This window comes from Microcaecilia unicolor, chromosome 10 (assembly GCF_901765095.1).
Source record: "Microcaecilia unicolor chromosome 10, aMicUni1.1, whole genome shotgun sequence".
NCBI classification, from domain to species: Eukaryota; Metazoa; Chordata; class Amphibia; order Gymnophiona; family Siphonopidae; genus Microcaecilia; species Microcaecilia unicolor.
In genome coordinates this window covers 64,185,806-64,204,025 of record NC_044040.1, presented here as the reverse complement: position 1 = coordinate 64,204,025, position 18,220 = coordinate 64,185,806, and positions in this window count along the sequence as shown.

The window sequence follows — 18,220 nt, the reverse complement described above, 5'->3', positions numbered from 1 at the left end:
TACCTTGAGACAGCGTACAGCAAAACATGGATCTATGTCGGTGACATCAGGTCTCCATTATGTACTACTAGTAAAAAAAGGCCCGTTTCTGACTGAAATGAAACGGGCGCTAGCAAGGTTTTCCTCGGAGTGTTTATGTTTGGGAGAGTGTATGTGAGAGTGACTGTTTGAGAGTCAGAGTGAAAGTGTGAGTGTGAGAGAGAGAGAGTGAGTCTGGGTGTGAGTGTGTTTGTGAGAGAGTGTGTGTGTGAGAATAAGAGTGTGTGCAAGTGTGTATGTGAGACACAGTGTGAGAGAGAGTGTGTGTGTGTGGGCGAGAGAGAGAGTGTGTGTGAGACACAGATTCTCTGTGAGAGTGAGTGTATGAGACCAAGCGAGTGTGTGAGTGACTGTGTGGCACATAGAGAGTGAATGTGATACAGTGTGAGACAGAGTGTGTGAGAGTGAGAGTCAGAAAGAAATTGTATATGAGAGAGAGAGTGTGAGCCGTGGCCTCCCAATCCATGGCCATCTGTCCCCTGCCCCCTCCATTCATCCTTTTCCAGCAATTCCCCTCTCTCCCTGAGCCCTGCCCTCCCAATCCATGGCTATCCATGTTTCTCTGTCACCTGCCCCCTCCATTCATCCCTATCCAGCATTTCCCCTCTCTGCCTGAGGCCTGCCCTGCAATCCATATCCATCCATGCCCATCTGTCCCCTCCATTCATCCCTATCCAGCAATTCCCCTCTCCCTGAGTCCTGCCCTTCCAATCCATGCCCATCCATGCTCCTCTGTCACCTGGCCCCTCCATTTTTCCCTATCCAGCATTTCCCCTCTCTGCCTGAGGCCTGCCCTGCAATCCATATCCATCCATGCCCATCTGTCCCCTCCATTCATCCCTATCCAGCAATTCCCCTCTCCCTGAGTCCTGCCCTTCCAATCCATGCCCATCCATGCTCCTCTGTCACCTGGCCCCTCCATTTTTCCCTATCCAGCATTTTCCCTCTCTGCCTGAGGCCTGCCCTGCAATCCTTATCCATCCATGCCCATCTGTCCCCTCCATTCATCCCTATCCAGCAATTCCCCTCTCCCTGAGTCCTGCCCTCCTAATCCATGGCCATCCATGCTCCTCTGTCCCCTGCCCCCTCCATTCATCCCTTTCCAGCAATTCCCCTCTCTCCCTGAGCCCTGCCCTCCCAATGCATGCACATCCATGCTCTTCTGTCCCCTGCCCCCTCCATTTATCCTTTTCCAGCAAGTCCCCTCTCTCCCTTCCATGACCCCCCCTCGCATCCATGCTCCTCTCTCTCCCATGTTCCAGCCTGGGCCGCCCTCTTCCCCCCCCCCCCCTTCGCATCCATGCTATCGTTTCTCCCCTGCCCTTACTACTACTACTACTGGCCACCCTCTTCTCTCCCCCCAACATCCGTTTTTGTTTTTTTTCTTCATTTTAAATTTACCTCCGTGGCGGTTCCGGCAGCGAAGCGTCAGGGAAGGAGGCGGCGCTCCCGACGTCTAGCTTTCCCTTCGCTCTGTTCCGCCTTCTTTTGACGTCATCCTTGACGTCAGAAGAAGGCGGAACACAGCGAAAGGAAGGCTAGAGGTCGGGAGCGCCGCCTCCTTCCCTGACGCTTCGCTGCTGTTTTTTTTTTCCGCCCTCGACGTCATGACGTTTGACGCGAGGGCGGGGCAGCGAGTCTTCGTCAGTGGCTTCACCACCACGAACTTACGAACAGTGTTGCCAGGTGGGCGGTTTTACCGCCCAATTGGGCGGTTTTCCGCGACCCGCCGCGGGAAATTTTTGCCCGCGGCGGGTTGCGGTTTTTTGGGCTGGTTTTTGTGCTTTGGGCGGTTTTTTTAGGTGGCTTTTTCGGCCGCGGTGGGCGGGGTTAGTGACGTTTGTGGGCGGGGTTAGTGACGTGGGAGGCGGGGTTAGTGACGTGGGAGGCGGGGTTAGTGACGTGGGAGGCGGGGTTAGTGACGGGGAAGGCGGGGTTAGTGACGGGGAAGGCGGGGCCGATGACGGCGGGGGCAGGGTTGATGACGGCGGGGGCGGGGGTGATGACGCGGGGGCGGGGGTGTCAGGGGCGGGGTTTGAGTTTGGGCGGGTTTTGGGCTGGATTTTGGGCTCCTTTAGGCTGGAAAAATATTTTCCACCTGGCAACCCTGCTTACGAACCGTTCTGAGAGAGAGTCTGAGTGACTTCAGAACGTTGTCCTCAGAACGTTGAGGGAGCGTTTTATTATATTAGATTTACTGAAGCTGAAAAGCTAAGAATTAATTTGGAATCTAAAGATGACAATAAGTGTGGAAAAATTAAGATAAATGATACAAGTGAATATTATAATGAAAAAATAAGTAAAAAACACAAAAATTGGGGTCGATGAGGATTGCGGTACTACCTCCTAAACATGCTTGGCTCATAATTAGCCACTATAGAGGCAGACACGCTGATCAGATGATCCTATTAAAGCGCCTTTGATTAATTAGATCATTGTAGGACGTATCTCATATAATCCTATGGGCATCTGTGGCATTTAGCTTGCGTTAAAAATGCTACTACGCCTTTGTAAAAGACCCCCTAAAAGAATAAAAATGTATCTTAAATGAATCAGCCTCTAGTGTTAGTAATCAAAATGCAACAGACTCAAAGCTTCAACTCTAGAAAATTCCCAAGCTGTTTAAATCAAATATCTGTAGATATTCGCTCTGTAGCATCTTTTCTCATCTTGAACAACAGACAGACCAGGCACATTTAGCTCTATCCCATGGAAATGTATTCATTTGCTTAGATTTTTTTTTTTTTAAATCTTAGAATGCTGCAAAAGAGAGGCCAGCGCAATGGCTTGCTTCTGTTGGAACCAGCTTTAGATCAGTTCCCAGAACTGTTATCTTTCCTCTTCTCTAAAAACATGCAGACTGCATGCATTTTGCAGGTCAAGTTAGACTTTTTAAAGGCAGCTTACTGCATTCACAAAAATTAAGTCAGCCAGACAAACATTTGGCATTTCAAATGACAATTACAGAGGACCCACTAATCACTTGAATAAAGGGATGTGTGAACAGTCAGCAAAAAAAGTCCTTAGGAACAAAAAAAAGCACTCTTACCCACAGTATTGGGACTCTGCAGTGAGCAAAACAGCTATTGTCATCAATGTTTACTGCTATCCAGTCTTTCCTGTTTCATGGCAGAGCTGGACTGCTACACTGTGATGGATGTGTTAGGGATATCACACATGGATGCTCACATTTTTAAGTTGTTTTTTTCTTTTAACAGTTTAATAACCTTGAGGCAATGATATGACAGAGTTCTATTAAACAAAAATCAAATGTCTTCTCATCGTTTTTATTCTCTCACCACCATGAATACAATCATCAAGGAATTGATTCAACCAGATTCAAGATCTACAAAACTCGAAGGCAGAAAATATTTGGTGGCTACTGAAAATAAAATGAATCATTTTTATGTTGAGTATATGAGCCATATTCAGCAGGGCGTTGATGGAGCCCAGCTTATAAAACACTACAAAGTTCAACATCATTTATTAGAAGAACTATGGGGCCCTGTTTACTAAGCCACACTATAGGCGCACTAACATTTTTAGCACGCGCTAATGCACCTATAGGAATATATGGGTGTCTGTAGCATTTAGCATGTGCTAATTTTAGTGCATGCTAAAATTGCTAGTGCACCTTACTAAACAGGACCCTTGGTTTATAGTGCTTGACAATGGCACACTGTACAGCCCTGGGACTCAAGAGTTCACTTATCATTTATTTCCTCATTTTATATAATGCCTGTCCCAGAGCAGCCCAGTGGCGTAGCTACGTGGGGCCACGGGGGCCTGGGCCCCCGTAGATTTGCCCTGGACCCTCCTGCCGATGACACTCTCTACCCCACCTCCCGCTGCCAACCCGCCATCGCCTACCTTTGCTGCCGGGGGACCCCCCCCCCCCCAGCCGAGGTCCTCTTCTTCCGGCGCAAGGCTTCGTTCTGTTTCTGAGTCTGACATCCTGCACATTGTACGTGCAGGACGTCTGACTCACAGAAACAGAACGAAGCCTTGCAGATCAGCCAGATCTGCAAGGCTTCGTTCTGTTTCTGTGAGTCTGACGTCCTGCACGTACAACGTGCAGGACATCAGACTCAGAAACAGAACAAAGCCTTGAGACAGAAAAAAAGGACCTCGGTTGGCGGGGGTTGGGGTTCCCCGCCAGCAAAGGTAGGCAACGGCGGGTGGGGGGGAGGTCGAGAGGGTCGTCATCAGGGGGGGGTCAAGGTTGGTGGTGGTGGCGGCGGCGCCGGGGGGGGCGGCAATGGCAGGGAGGTCGGGGGGGGGGCTAAAATGTGTCCCCTCACCTCCGGCTCTGGACCCTCTCCCGCCGAAGTCTGGCTACGCCCTTGGAGCAGCCCCATAATGGTTTATAATGTTATCTGAATGTTCTAACTGTGTGCTTATTAGCTATTTCATTAGTATTATGCTGACATTGTATTATATCTCTGTTATTTGAATTTCAATGCTGTTAAATGTGTATATTTTTTATCCTGTTTCATGGTAGTCTTATTATTAGGTTTCAATTTGCTGTTTTCAAGTTTTCCTCTTTCATTGTATTTATGTTTATACTTGTACAATTTACTATTGTTTTGCTTTAAACAAAATTGTAAGTTTATCTTATTTATTTATTAAGGCACTTGTATCCCGCATTATCCCAAACAGAGTTCAGGTTCAATGTGGCTTACAATCCAGTTATAAGCAGATACTATCTCTGCCCCTAGAGGGCTCACAATATTGGTTTTTGTACCTGAGGCAATGGAGGGTTAAGTGACTTGCTCATGGTTACAAGGAGCTGCAGTGGGAATTGAACCCAGGATGCTGGGATCAAAGCCCACTGCACTAAACATTAGGCTACTCCTCCACTTTGACATCCTTTGATGTTAAACTGTACCTACTGTACACCGCCTTAGGTGAATATCTTCATAAAGACAGTTAATAAATCCCAATAAAATAAAATAAATGGTTTACAGCAATCTCTAATATACAAAACATAAGATTAAACAATGATAATATAGAATCAAGGTAATACAGCGTATAAATATAGGCACTGCTTATAAAATACACTTAGTTGGAAATATTTACCATGCAGATTTTTTAGGTGCCTTATATAGAAAATCAATCATGTACAGCCATGAAAAGTCAGGTTTTACATAATTTACAAATGAAGAGTCTCTGCCAAAATATTTTCCAATAGTAAGGCATAGCGCAGACAGCGAGGGTGATACAGCATACACAAAAAATATACAAACAAAAGAAGCACAACTGGGCCTTCAAGACTGAGACAGGAGTCCTTTATTAACAAGTGACCCGACACGGGCCGTGTTTCAGCATCAACGACGCCTGCCTCAGGGGTCTGATAATAAAACATATAGTAACGTAAACATAAGAATCTAAAATGAAAGCATATAATGATAAAAAAATAATAATAATAAAAGCATGTAATACTAAAAAATAATAACATCACCATAAAAAATCTATATGAAGAAGACTTTACAAAAATAAATTAAGAAATACTTAAAAACTATGCACAAAAAAAAAATAATTAGATGGTTAAAAAATGAATCATTACATACCAACCACATGTATATATATATATATATATATATATATATATATATATATATATAAACATCCATATCCACTTATGATGAATAATAAATCAAATTAACACATGTAAATGTGAGTTAGAATTACTCAGCAAGTTTGTGTGCCATGTTTAGTAACATAAAAATGGAATTAATGTTAAAAAGTAGAAAACATGGTTATAAAGGTTACATGTACTAAAAAACATCACATAAAAAAATTACTTAAACAATGTAAATATAGTGATTAAAAACATACAAAAAAAGAAAACATCCAATGGAAGGGTTAAAAACATTCAAAAGCATCAATCAACAGAGATCGAATACATATACTGTATAATGAATATCTATATATATGTCCATATCCAATTAATAATAAATAGTAAATTGCATTAAGTATAAATATGAATTTAACTTTTTGTGCAATATATGATTCAATTTAAAGATATTTTAAATAAGAATGGATGATAGATTAAATGTACAGTAAGCATTGGTGTGTGATATTAAGTTTTATGTCATATTTAATTTACATTTTTTTCTAAAAACATTTATGTATATCAGAAAGTGTCTATGAAGAGTCCCTAATGAATTGATGCATGGATGAGGAATTATCTTATTAATGTGGGGGGAAAAAATGAAAAAGTTAGAGACGATTCTTACCAGGGTGTGATTGTAAAATATGCAAAATAAGGAAGTTCAAATCCTATGGAGAAAGAGGAAATATCAAAGGGAGCTGAAATAAAGATAAACAGGATACGGTGTTTAAAAAAAAAAAATGCCGACTATGAATAAAAAAGTGAGTCTCTTTTTGACCATACCGTAATCAACGATACATGTGCCACATACAATTGTTATGTTCTACAAACAGAAACTATAAACTTTAGACTAGATATGTCACGTTTAAACCAAAAAGACATTCCGCGTTGTTGTTTAAGGAACAGCGTGAAGTCATTTTGTAATTCAATTGCAGTGATACAGAATTTGTTTATTGTGCATGACAAAGTAGAAGTCTAAGGGTTAAGACAGTGCGTGTCGATCGCGTTCAAATTCAATACTATATACCAGTCAATAAAGTCGTGTTATAATGAAGCACTAGTTTAATTAGGATCTAGTAGCAGTGATATTGTACACATAAGGCCTGGTAATTTCCAGTCCATCAACAAGTCAAATGATATTTGTGTGGACGCGATCAGTGCGTTATCAGTGCACTACCAAGGTTAACGTTAACCGTATGGTTCTTACCTCAAAATAAAAGAAATAAGATCTGTAGACGAACGTCGTCTGTCAACAAGAACGGTACTTTAATGAAACTCCTGTAGTAATCGTCGTCAGTCGAATAAACAAACACCAAAGTGAGTGGGGAGGCCTTTTGCTTGTCTTTTAAACAGACATGATGGCGCCTAAAGTGGTGACGTAAAAAATGTAAGGAGAGAGGCGGCGTAGTTGTCATAAATAGTAGAAGTGGCTCTTGAAGGTGTTTGGATTTGAGGAGAGCTGCACGGGAACGGGGTTTGCGGGAATCCCGTGGAACCCGCGGGATTCCCGCAGGGAAGGAAGCAGTTCTGCGGGGTTCCTGCGGGGACGGAAGCAGTTCTGCAGGGTTCCCGTGGAAGTGTAAACTACACCTGCACCAGCCTCTCATCTACCGAGTACCAAGTTCTTTGAGTGCTGTCTCCTCCTCCTTGCTTTAGCAGCACAAATGTGGAAACTTTTCCATTAAGGAGGTGGTAGAGACACAAATGATGATGCAATTCAAAAAGGAGTGGGATGAACACAGAGGATCTCTAATTAGAAAATGGAAGTTATAAAAAAACCTAACCTTAAATGGCTGCTTGTGTGTGGATGTGTGAAGTAATGCTTAGATGGCAACTCTAGCTGTGATTAACTAGGGCCAATACCGGGCAGACTTGTATGGTCTGTGTCTAATATATGGAAGTCTGGTTTAGGATAGGCTGGAAAGGGCTTAGACAGCAACTTCAATGGCTGGAACATAAGGACAGTTCTGGACAGATTTTTACGATCTGTGTCCCACAAATGAGAAGATGCATAGACTGGAGTGGGCTTCAATGACAACTCCAGCAGTTGGAACATAAGGATAGGGCCAGATAGACTTCTATGGTCTATGTTCCAGAAACACAAAAGAAAGACCATAATCAAGTATATAATATCACACTCATTGATTCAATCATGAATTGATAATGAGTGTGACTATTGGGCAGGCTGGATGGACCATTCAGGTCTTTATTTGCTGTCACTTACTATGTTACAATTAATCCTCTTTGCTCCCGGGCTGATGAGCAGACCTCAGGTCTGACACAGGCATGAGCATCAGATGTCACCTGACCTACTGGCGGGTGCATGTGGTGACCTCTCAGCACACAGTGCCAGTAAATCAGAGACAAATCTTACATGTGCACACCAGAGTGTTCCAAGTTTCAGCTTCCATTCCTTCCTTGCCTACAGTGCTGTGGCTCAAATCCAGAGAGAGACTGAGGGAGCTGACTGGAATTTTCTTTTATGTACCATTAAATTCTTACAGTGATGGGTGGGGATGGGTTAAATTCTTGCGGGGACAGGTGGAGATGGGTTAAATTCTTGCGGGGATGGGTGGGGACGGTTTGGGATGGGTTACATTTTTGCGGGGATGAATGGGGATGGGTAAGATTCCAGTGGGGACGGGTGGGGACGGGTAAGATTCCAGCACGGACGGGCAGGGATGGGTAAGATTTCTGTCCCCATGCAACTCTCTAATTCCAAGGTTCCTGACTTGTGATTTGAGGGGCAGTTCGTACTTTCCAAAAGAGATTTTGATGTCAGATATATGTCCACTTGTGTTAGGGACCCAGAGAAGCTCAGTTTTACTTGAGTTCAGGCAAAGTTTGTTGTGCTTAGCCCATTCTTGAATTGATGTTGGACAGACAGGTAATCAGTTTATTCAGGGTTTTAGGTAAGTCAGGTTCAGTGGGTATGAGTAGCTGCACAACATCTGCATAGATGTAGAACTGATTGTCCTAATCAGCTTGGCTAGTGGCTTCAGGTAGATATTCAACAGAATAGGTGACAGTATTGATCCTTGTGGTACCCCACAGGTCAGTGTCCATGATGGCGAAGAGGTGCTGCCAAGCATTATGGATTCATGCCTGTCTGATAGATAGGATCTGAACCACCATTGATACCTGTTTCTGTCAGTCGTGTGAGCATGATATCATGATCCACAGTGTCAAAAGCTGCTGAGAAATCTGGCAATACTAACATCGAGGCAAATTCCCTGTCTCGGTTTCTGTGAAGATCACCTAGTAGGGATACCAGGACCACTTATGTTCCATAACCGGGTCTGAATCCAGATTGACTTGGATCTAGCCAGTTTCTCTCTTCTAGTCAATCACTGAGTTGAACATAGACTGTTTGCTCTATAAGTTTCCCTAGAAATGGGATGTTGGATACTGGCCAGTAGCTTTCAAGTTTTTAGCAAAGGCGATAGCTGTATCAGTTAGATGTGAAATTCCCTGTGAGTCAATAATTTGGGAAACTCTAGATCTGTTTGTTTTTGATTTTAGGTATTGTGCCAGAAGATAACTAGCTTTATTATTTTCAGCATAAAGTCTCAAATTTTGTAAATGCATACAGTAAAGGGCCTGTTTAGTGAAAATGGAGTTATATTAATATTTTAGAAATTGGAGTTTTATAAATATTGAAGGATTATTATCAGATAGATACTGGGTTTCCAGTAGTTTGATTTCTGATTCTATAGTAGATAAAGATTTTTTATGTTCTCTATTTTTACCAGCTGAGTAGCTTATGATGTGTCCCCTTAAAGTAGCTTTAAAAGAATCACACCAATATTAGCTTTATATTGAGTGATTGGATTTAAATTAAAGTATTCCTTCCTCTTTTCATAGATGATTGTATTAAAGGATCCTCCTGTAGACGTATGGTGCTAAATCTCGAGTGAGGGTCAGACAGGTAGTTTTAATAATAACAAAAATAACAGATATAGCTGAGTGATCTGAGATGGTCCTACTATCAATATCAGCATTAAGGGGTCCTTTTACAATGGCACGCTGAAAAATGGCTTACGGTAGTGTAGGAGCGGGCTTTGGGCATGCGCCGATCCATTTTTTAGTGCGCCTGTAAAAAAGACCTTTTTTATTTTTGCTGAAAATGGATGTGCGGCAAAATGAAATTTACCGCGTGTCCATTTGGGGTCTGAGACCTTACCGCCAGCCATTGACCTAGCAGTAAAGACTTATGCGGCAACCGGGCAGTAATGATCTACGAGCGCCAAATGCCACTTGGCACATGTCCATTATGCGTGCCTGAAAACTAAAAATATTTTTCAGACGCCTGTATCGGACCCGTACCAAAAATGAAATTACCACAAGAGTCACGCCATAGTCGGGTGGTAACTCCATGTTGGCGTTCGTTGGGCGCACGTAGACGCTTACGCAGCTTAGTAAAAGGGCCCTAAGTATATGAGGCAGCAAAGAGGATACAAGAAAAAAATCTATGCAGAAGAAACTATTGTGTGGAGGGGCGAAAAAAGTAAAATTACGTTCCACAGGATGAATAAGCCTCCAGGAGTCAATCAAAACCAATGTGCTTTTTCTTTCTATTATTTTCATATTGACCTTTGGGTTCTGTATAGAGAAAATGGATTTTTTCTCCAGAATAATATCCTGAACCTGATTAAAATCTCCACCTAATACAATCTCTGAATTAAGGCTGAGTTAGGGCTAGTTCAGAGGTACTATCATGAAAAATTGTGGAGAGTCAGTGTTAGGAACATAGATATTTAGTAGTAATAAAGAGGAGTTCTGCATCTTAATTTCCAGCATTAACCATCTGCCTTGAGTATCACTGGATTGGTGCAATATATTGACCTGCATACTGCAATCTGCATATTAATATGGCTACTCCATTATAGCAGCTGAAAAAGCAGCCATCGCAAAAACTTTATCTTGTAATCGTCGCTTGTCAGCACTATTCAGATGAGTTTCTTGTAGAAAAATTATATCAGCTTTTAAGTACTTTAAATAGACCAGTAACTTTTTTTTTAATGGGATTAACGCTTAGTAACACTATATACGTATTTTAGGTAGGAAATGAGCACAAGCACCATATGTAGAAAATAAAATAGGCAGCCACAAAGACAGGTAAAAATAAAACAGCAACTTTAAGATATACTGCAGCATAATTGAAACCAAGAGAAAGCAGAAAGCATCTGAACATACAAAAAAAACAAGCCAAGAATACCATGGATACACTCACAGGATTCGCCCAACCTGTATACGTAGGTAATGGAGGTCTGAGCACATGGTAAGCCAAACCCCAGGGCAAATGTTATGATGTTAAGGTGATCATAACTCTTAGATATCACATTAAGGTGGACACCCAGGATTCCCACGATACCCCAACAGAGTGGGACACACTGAAAAACCCAACCAGCCGGGCATTACCCGAGGACTGGGCCAAAACCCCCTGTATTATATCATATCAAATGTAAAAGAATTTATAAACATACTAATACCAATGCACAATTTCTGATTTAACATCGCATAGTCAAGGCTTGATAGAATCAAGAAAGGATTTTAATGCTTCTGGATCATCAAAGGAGTGTGTGTTATGAATAGTTACTCCCATGTGTATCTGATACAATAGGTCATATTGTGCTCCAAGCTTCTTAAATCAGTCAAGAAGGGAGAGATTACAAATGGTCGAGGATACTTCTGATGATCAGCCCTACATGATGAGTGCACTCAGTCTCTAGTGGTTTGTCAAGACTTAAATCCTGGAGATTTGGTAGGAGCTTTTCAAAAAATGCAATCAGGTTTGTGCCCTCCTTCCCTGAAGCCTAGAATTATGATGTTATTTCTCCGAGACCCATTGTTCATGTCTTCTAAATCTTTTTTAAGATAATCTATTTCTTTGATTTTCTTCTGTAGGCCATTAGTAATTTCAGAATTAGCATCGCATTTATTTTCAAGTACATCTGTACAGGTTTTGACTTCAACCAACTGAGATTTCAGATCGGCAATATCATCCTTTAAATCAGATAGCAAGATATGGTTATCTTGTAGGATCTCTTTAAGTGAAAGTATTTCCTCAATAATTGCAAAATTACATTGTTGCCTGAATCTAGAGTCATCTTGTTAGGAGACTGCGGCTCATGTTTTTGTGTTTGGAGGTCGGCAACAGCTTAGAACCAGCATCTGTTTTCCTGACAAGTTGAAATTGAGTTTGCAATGAAATTTGTATTGAAACAAGCATTGTTTATGTTAATAATGGCAGGAATTTTGTGTTGATGTTCGGGAGTCAGAAGATCAAGTGTCCATGTTCATCAGAGCTCACCAGTGCCCCCCAGGCTGCTAAATTTTCAATGGGGAACTCCACTGGGAAATTATCCAAAAGCCTGGCCCATGCTGAAAGCTTCCCTCATAGTCTACAGTTAAGTCAACATGAACCTTCCTTTGCAGGATGACTGAAGTGCGATAACTGTCTGAAAGAAACATATGAGGACTAAAAATACACTGTGCTCAGCAGCTACTAGAAATATTAACTCGAGTTTAGTCGAGCAAGGAAAAGCTATGAGTGAGTGAAGCACGAAAGGGCAGCAGTAACAATGGAAATAAAGTATCTCCAGTTTCCCTGAGGGTTCAGTTTTAGACAGAGCAGAACACTGGAGCTTTTCTTGCAACCAGAGAGTTTCTGTACTTTTCTGAAAGGCAGCATGAAAATTCATCCTCTGAATCTCTGTTCTATGCGGTGGTGGGAAGAGGAGCATGAGGGGGGGAGGGGGAGGAATGCATAGCAATGGAAATTTTTTTCAAAATCCTTGCAGTTAGTACTGGATTCTCTCTGTAAACAAGAGAATCTTATACCCACTTCTGAAGCAACAGAGAGAATTCTGAAGTTAAGTTTACAAAGCTTTTTTTTTTCTCCCCATGTAGAAAGCTTGTTTGACATGTGGAAAAGGACTTTTGTAAAACTGTGTGATTACATGTGCACATAAAAAGTATGTGCATAGAAAGCATGTGCCTACTTTTTTTGTGATCTATGCTTAAGGTTTCCTGGGGGGGGGGGGGGATAGCTTAGAAAGTATGAAAGGGTTGCAATATACATGCATACTTTATAAAATATATATGTACCTAATGGCCTTTATTTTAGGTAGGTAATAGAAACAGAGATCAGAACTGAGATGGTCTTGTCAGATGTCAGTCCCGTCCCCCCCCCCCCCCCCCCCCCCCGTATGTAATGAAAGGCTCTGCCTAATGCTGAGCCAGTAAGACATATATAAGCATTTGCAGAAGTGCATGTGTATTTGTCAGCATGTAAGCAGGAGCAGCCAGCACATTTTAGAAACCTATTGGAGCAATTCTATAACTGGGCACCCATATCTAAGCATCACTTTCACTTGCTTATGTGAATGTTCAAAATACCTGCAACCTTCATAGGTAAGAGGCTGAAGCAAAACACTCAAACACTATTTTGTGAGGCCATGTGTATGGCACAAGAAAAGTGAAGATCTGCACCCAAGGAGGACACAGAAAATCAGCAGATCCAGGAACTAATGAAGGATAGAAGGTCTTTATTGAATCATAAATGAAATATCTGACATGACCATGTTTCAAAATGTCGTTATTAAGGGTAAGACCATAACAAGTCAAGGTAAAACTCACTAGATACTTTATAAACCATCAAACAGAAATAGTTCTTCTCCCAAAGAAATGCCAAAAGAGGCTTCTTGTGTAAAAAGTATGTAGCCTAGGAAACAGAGTTTTAAAATAAATGATGTCTTTATTAGGTATCCAAAAAAAAAAAAACATTTCCAAAGACCCAACGTGGCTCTGTTTTGGTGAACTATGCCTGTATCTGGAGTCCAAAAAGGTGTGGTGGGATACAAAAAAAACAAAACAAAACAAAAAAAAACCCAAATGCAAGTACTGACACAAATCTTGGTAAAATCATATCTGCTTAAAATGGTGTGCCTTTGCAAATGCTGAACACTAATAATGTATTTTAGAGAGCAAAATGAGGAGCAGTTTTCCAAGTGCCACAGCTGTTCTGATACTGATTCTGATTTTAATTTTTACCAGTTTAAGAACTTAAGATGACACATTTTAGGGCTATCAACTGGCACAATTGTTTTTCTGATGTGCAGATTAACTCCTAAATTAAACCAAGTGCAGGCACATATCTGTAGCTAAACTATTATTTATAGAACTGCAAGTCCATTTATTCAATAGTCTATTACCTCTGATTTTGAATCAGTGAAGAAGTCAACATTGAACCTTGCAACAATTACATGAAGGTCATTAACCCCTGAAGCAGCTGGATTTGGCACCGCGAAACGGTGGCCAGCTTCGGGGAGACCTGGTTTCATTGTTAGAAGCTATGTAAAACTTTTTTTTTAATGATAAAATGATAAAAATCTAAACTTTGGAATATCTGGAATTAAAAGATTGGAGGTTTTTAAAGCAAGTGATTGAAAGATTGAGGTGTGATGACAACTAGCACCCATTGACTTCTGAAGCTTTAGTCCTCCTTATTCAAGGACACTGAGAGGTATTATCTGAAGAACCTTATACACTGAGGGCCCAGTTTACTAAGCTGCACTAGCATTTTTAGCATGTGCTAAACACTAGAGTCACCCATATATTCCTATGACCGACTTAGCGTTAAGTGCATGCTAATCAATATTGCGCACTAAAAACACTAATGTGCCCTTAGTGCTGCTAATTAACAGGGCCCTGACTTAGTGAAGTTATATTATTTGCTTTTGGTTATTCACTTCACTCCTTATGTTTAAGATTTGAACAATATACACTACATTTGAAGAAGAGCATGAGTAGAATCTCCTTATGTCCTACTACTAAGAGTCAAGCTGCCAAATAGGGGAGCACACTTTAGTAGATGAGGTCTTAAGTCAACTATGCATCAAAATGTATTTATTTATTAGGATTTATTTACCACTTTTTTGAAGGAATTCACTCAAGGTGGTGTATATAGCTTTCAGTTAAGAACCTGTTGACATTTTACAGATGTTCTCAGCAATTCCCCTCTTCATTCAGTTCTGCAAAAATAATTCTTGAGTGAACGCCAACTGCTGTTTAGCATCGTTTCAACGGAGGGCTTCATAAGTAACATCTGGTTGACTTAAGCAATAGCAGAGTCCAATAAAGACCCTGGGTGGCAATCACCAGGTGTTTCTTTAGTTAGGGAATTATTGTAGCTTATGGAGTGTTACAGGGCAGATATATAATTAAAAGATCAAGATCCCTATGTTGGATATGTTGTACACAATGGTTATGAAGAGACAGTGGCTCCTAACAATTTTAAAATTGAATAACACTGAAATTGATACCCTCTAGAGAGTAAGGATTGGAGTAGACAACTTATATCTATTTATTTATGTTGCTATTTATTGCCACTTTTTTTTTTTTTAGAAATGTGTTAACTGTTTTGAGTCTTTTATTTTATTTTTGCAAAGGTTGTATAAAATTGTGAAATAAAATAAAGGGGAAAGATGAAATACAAATGTGTTATTAAAAAAAAAGCAGACAGGACTAGGGCTGTACCAAATATTCATATTTGATTCAGCCATAAATAGTTTCCTGAATACATTATTTGTATTCAGCCAAATACTGTTTTAAATTCAAATACAAATAATCCGGGCTCTACTGTGCTAAATTCTACTGAAATAAACACTTGATCTCTGCATTCAATGTTGCTTCTTTTATTATTTGTGATGCTAAAACTCAATGCCCATTATTCATATTCAGCCAAATAATATTTTTCATTATTCGTATTTGTCCGAATAGTAAAATATGCAGTTCTGTACAGCTCTAGATAGGACATTATTCAACCTAATTTTTACTGTCAGCTAGTGAAATATCAAGAAAAATTATAAGTGAAATGCATTCTGAAATATGGAATATAATATATACCTATTTTCATTTAGTATATTAATAAGCTGTACAGATCAAAGATCCCAAATAATTTTATAATTATATCCCTAAGCAGAAAATTTTTTTGACTTATCTCTGAATTCAGAAATAAGATTTAATCAGAGTTTATAAATTACTAATGAAGTGAGATTTCATGCTGGGCTTGGTTCTTGCCAGTGGAAGGATCTGATGTAATAGAAGGCTAAAAATAATGGCAGAGAGGCAGTACGTTCATACATTTTTGTACAGTACAAGACATGGCATCGTCTAAGGAAAAAGCAATATAGAAAAGCAATAGAACTGTAAGCCTGCTGTAACCATGCCTACCCTCCCCACAGAAGACGGGGTCATGCCTGATTGATTGGGGGAGGGGGAGTGTCCAGAGCAAAGAGGAGAGATCCTACAGCTTGCAGGTTTCCAACAGTCAACAACCGATAGGATCATTCTGTACAGACACCAAACCCAGATAATTCACTCACTAATACCGGAGCAATTGCTCAGAAAATGGCATTGACTTGCTGGGATCTGAATCCCAGTGGCAAGTCACATGCAGTCTTCTAAAGAAATGTTACGCCTATAAACGGGAAAGTGTCATCATTATTGTTACGGTTTACTTTCTAGTCGAACAATCCTTTCAAATCCTCCTTTCTCAATGGGAGCCAGCAGCTGGCTGTCCTCTTCCTGCCTTTGCACCGATTTGTATTTATACGTGAGGAGGGATATATACAGAGAAAAAACAGGAACATTTTCCTGCTTCAAATGTCAGGATTCCTGCTGGTGTCAGACATTTAGAGTAACACCCAGATCCTCTAGTGCAGGCTGGAAATTAGAATGCACATCACAGCCTACTGCTGATGAGATCAGCTGAAAATGCAAGGGGGGAATTTTGCAGGAGACCGTTATCAGCCTTTCATCTTAAGGGATGTGCAAGAATACCCCGACTTCTGATTAAAAATCCTGCTCGTTCTTTGCACCGCCCCTCCTTTTCCATGCAATATTTTATTCTCTGCCCTTGAAACCCATCAGTTTGGTCCTGTTGCCTAACAAAAGCTTAATGCAGAGCAACAACCAAAAATGCGTTTCTTCTTTCAGGTGCCTTGGACTACATGCATGCACACATTTTCATCTTGTGGTAAAGAACATATCCTACCTGGAAGATGCACAGCTGGATGACCACCAATTGCCTTTTACCTCCTCTACAAACAGCTGGTGAGAATCCTTGCATTACCAGCCGACCCAACCTGCTCGACAAGTTCCCGCCTTTACCGCAACCTCATTGGGGAGCGTAGATTGCTTGTGGCAAGACGGGAAGGCTAGCTAAGATGTTGTGAGCTGAGAATTCAACAGCTGGGCTTTCGAAGCAGCCTGTCACCCAGGGAGTCATTCTTCAACTGAGGAGTTGCAGAGAAACAGGAGTAGGAGCTGATAGGGGATGATGCATTGAAACACAGAACAGTGTGCAATCTGAAGGAACAGGTGCCTTCTAAAGACACAGATTCAAAATAGACGTATAAAGAATACAAGCAAGTTTAGGGTTTCAAATACAGCCAACATTACAAGATCAGCAGTGGATAACGAGGGCAGGGCTTGGTTTTTCAACAGGCAGTAATACAAACGCTCATGTACTAGTTTGAAATTTATATGCTTTTCATGGCTATATGCATGCTTATTTGGTTATGTGCGCTTTCAGAATTCAAGTAAGTCATGTCAATTAATAAAACAGCAGACTTAGCTGATTACTATCTGAACATATTCCAGGTCAATATTGAAAACTGCTTCTGTAGTACGTATTGGGTACCAACCATGTGAGTGCATTTGAAAAAAAATGCGTCCAATGGGGAACACATAGATTCTGTTCATTTAAGTCACCAATAGGTTAATTCTACAAGGAGTCACCCAGATTTGGTGGCAAGAATATGCATAAATCCTGGTATTCTAGTCATTTATATGGACACAAACGCCTAGCCAGCTGCCTTGGGTGAATTTCTTCAAAACAGCAGTAAATAAATCCTATAGCCCTGGAGAGGGGACTACCTCACCCTGCCTACTAGCAACCCCCCCCCCCCCCCCCACCACACACACACACACACACACACACACACACACTCTCACACTCACATGCTGCATTCAATGCAAGTAATAACAACTGCAATACTGATTGTTATAACAATTTAGCTGCAGCTCCATTTATTGATAACATTTAACATGTAAATAGTAACAGCCTTATCCAAGCTACAGTTGACGTCAGTACCCCCTGCTTGCCCCGGCAGCTGAGCAGCACTTGACCACCACTCTGCCTCAGCGGCTAGGGCTAAAGGGATCGCATGGACCTCAATGCAAAATTCACATCCGGGTCACCTAACCCCACTTATAAACTTACATTTGCAGTAGTTTTGGAGTGGAGGAGTGGCCAAGTGGTTAAAGCACTGGTCTTGATATCCAAAGTTGGCAAGTTCAAATCTTACTGCTGCTCCTTGTGATCATGGGCAAGTCACTTAACCCTCCATTGTCTCAGGTATAAAATTAGATTGTGAACCCTCCAGGGACAGGAAAATACCCAGTATACCTGAATGTAACTCACCTTGAGCTACTACTGAAAAGATGTGAGCAAAATCCAAATAAATAATAGGGGAGACATGATAGAGGTATATAAAATAA